The 3363-nt window shown below is 37.9% G+C and overlaps 1 non-coding gene across 1 annotated transcript; it reads right to left on the reverse strand.

The window, feature by feature from the left end:
* Positions 1 to 2633: 2633 nt before the first annotated feature.
* TRNAK-UUU (transfer RNA lysine (anticodon UUU)) lies at positions 2634 to 2706 on the reverse strand. Its single transcript has one exon. It is a non-coding gene; the product is annotated as a tRNA-Lys (tRNA).
* Positions 2707 to 3363: the final 657 nt, after the last annotated feature.

Here is a 3363-nt window from a genome sequence, read left to right on the forward strand (position 1 = left end):
TCTGTCTTTATCTCTCTCCCTCTGACTTATTTCACTTCACATAATAGTCTCCATGTACATCCACATATAGGCAAATTTTGTAAATTCATTTTTCCTAATGGCTGCATAGTATTCCATTGTAGATGAACCACAGTTTCTTTAGCCACTCATCTATTATAAGGAAGCTTGGTTGTTTCCAGATTCTGGCTATTGTATATAGTTCTACTATGAACACAGGTATGCAGAGAGCTTTATTGTATTGTGCTTTTGTGATAATGGGGTATATCCCTAGGAGTGGTATTGTTGTATCATACGGGAGCTCAATGTCCAGTTTTTTAAGTAATATCCATATTGTTTTCCAGAAAGGCTGCACAAGACAGCATTTCCACCAGCAATGAATGAGATACATTCTCCCCATATCCCTGCCAGCACTGATTATTCTTGTTCTTTGTGATGTATGCCAGTCTCTGTGGCATGAGATGGTACTTCATTATTGTTTTGTTTTACATATTCTGAAATGGTGCATTTTTTCATATGCCTTTTGGAGATCTGAATTTCTTCTTTAATAAATGTCTGTTCATTTCTTCTCCCTATTGTTAGATGGGGTAAAATGCTGTTTTCTTGTTAAGTTCTATCAGTACCTTGTATGTCTTAGATATTAGCCCCTTTTCTGATAGATATTGGTTGAATAATTTCTCCCATTCTGTGGATGAACTTTTTACCCTACTCTTTGTGTCCTTTGAAGTGCAGAGCTTCTCAGTTTTATGTAATTCCATTTATTTATCTCTGCTTCCACTTGTTTGTACAGTTGTGTTTCCTCTTTCACGATGCCTTGTTTCTCAATGTAATGGAGATTTTGCCCATGTTTTCTTCTATATACCTTATAGCTTCAGGTCTAAAATCAAGGTCTTTAATTAATTTTATTTGACCTTTATTCATGGTGTTAGCATTCTGAGATTGCTGTTTTGCATACAGCTAACCAGTTGTCCCAACACCACTTGTTGAAGAGGCTTTCCTTGATCCATTTTGTGTTTCCTGTCCCTTTGTCAGAGATTGATTATATGGCTGGGGGTCATTCTCTGAATACCCAAGTTCATTTCATTGATCTGAAGGTCTGAATTTATTCCAGTATCATGCTGTTTTAATGATTATTGCTTTGTAGTACAATTTAAAGTTCCAAATGAATTTCAGGAGTGTTTGATCCACTTCTTTAAAGAATGTCATAGGTATCCATAATGGGATAGCATTAAATATGTATAATGCTTTAGAAATTATTGCCATTTAATGAAGTCAATCCTCCCAACCCATGAACAGAGAATGTCTCCATTTTTTGTGTCCTCTTTTATTTCTTGAATCAATGTTTTATAGTTTTCTTTATATAGGTCCTTCACTTCTTTAATTAATTTCTGTGGTGCTATTGTGAATGGGATTTTTACTGTCTATTTATTCTGTCATTATTTGTGTATAAGGACAATTGATTTTTGTAACCTGCCACTTTGCTAAATGGATTTGTTGCTTCTAGGAGCTTATTGGTAGATTCTTTAGGGTTTTCTATGTATATTTAGTATGTCATCTGCAAACTTTGAGAGCTTGACATCTTCCTTTCCTATGTGGATACCCTTGATATATTTTTTCTTTCCTAATTGCTATGGTAAGTAGTTCGAGAACTATGTTGAATAGGAGGGCAAGAAGTAGCAGACTTGCCTTGTGCCAGATCTTAAGGAAAGGCTTTCAGTTTTTCTCCATTAAGTATAATATTTGCCATGGTCTTGTGGTGAATAGCCTTGAGAAAAGTTCTTTTCATTCCCATATTGTTGAGAGTTTTTATTTTGAATGGGTGTTGATCTTTTTTTTTTGGGGGGGGGGGGTCACACGGCATTACTCAGGGGTTACTCCTGGCTATCTGCTCAGAAATAGCTCCTGGCAGGCATGGGGGACCATATGGGACACTGGGATTCGAACCAACCACCTTTGGTCCTCGATCGGCTGCTTGCAAGGCAAACACCGCTGTGCTATCTCTCCGGGCCCGGGTGTTGATCTTATTGAATATTTTCTCTGAATCTATTGATATGATCATGTGTTTTTTTATTTTGCTTTTGTTGATGTTTATTACATTGATTGACTTTCATAAATTGAACCATTCTTTCATCAGAATAAATCCTACTTGATCGTGGTGTATTACTTTCTTGATGAGGCACTGGATCCTATTTACTAGAATCTTGTTGAGGGCCTTTGCATCTGTGTTCATCAGAGAAATTGATTTGTGTGCTATCTCTGTCTGCCTTTAGTATCAGGGTGGTGTTAGATTTATAAAAACTATCTGGGAGTGTTTCTGCTTTTCAATATCCTGGAATAGCCTGAAAAGTATAAACAGTAGGTGCTCTCAAAAGGTTAAAAAGAATATGTTAGTGAATCAATCTGAGCCTGGGCTACTGTTTTTGGAAAAACTTTTTTTTTTTTTTTTTTTTGGTTTTTGGGCCACACCCGGTAACGCTCAGGGGTTACTCCTGGCTATGTGCTCAGAAGTCGCTCCTGGCTTGGGGGACCATATGGGACGCCGGGGGATCGAACCGCGGTCCGTCTCCTAGGCTAGCGCAGGTAAGGCAGGCACCTTACCTCCAGCGCCACCGCCCGGCCCCAAAAGAGCTTGCATGCGCCTGAACAGGGGCTTGAACCCTGGACCCTCAGATTAAAAGTCTGATGCTCTACCGACTGAGCTATCCAGGCCCACTGGAAAAACTTTTGATTACCATTTTAAGTTCCTCAATAGTGATGAGTCTGTTCAAATATGCCAGGTCATCTTGGTTCAACCTTGGAAGGTTATGAGAATTCAAGAACATTCTTCCAGGTTCTCATGTCATGTGGCATAATTACTCAAAGTAATCTCTGATTGCCTTTGAATTTATGTACTATTTGTAGTAATCTCCCCTTTTCATTTCTAATTTAATTTGTTAAATTTCTCTTTTATTTGTGAGTTTTTCTAGTAGTTTATTGATCTTGTTTATTTAGAGAACCAACTTGCTTTCATTGATCTTTCTGATTGTATTTTTTATTTTCCCATTCATTGATTTCTACTTTATATTTTATAGTTTTTATATTTTCTTCCAGCTTCTTTCCTATTTGGGTTCATTTTGCTGATCATGTTCCAATTTTGTATAATTTTTTTTCACCAATATGTTACTTTTTTAAAATTATAAATTCTATACATCTGGGCCCGGAGAGATAGCACAGCGGTGTTTGCCTTGCAAGCAGCCAATCCAGGACCTAAGGTGGTTGGTTCAAATACCGGTGTCCCATATGGTCCCCCGTGCCTGCCAGGAGCTATTTCTGAGCAGACAGCCAGGAGTAACCCCTGAGCATCACCAGGTATGGCCCAAAAAAAAA

Source organism: Suncus etruscus, chromosome 1 (assembly GCF_024139225.1).
Source record: "Suncus etruscus isolate mSunEtr1 chromosome 1, mSunEtr1.pri.cur, whole genome shotgun sequence".
Lineage (NCBI taxonomy): Eukaryota > Metazoa > Chordata > Mammalia > Eulipotyphla > Soricidae > Suncus > Suncus etruscus.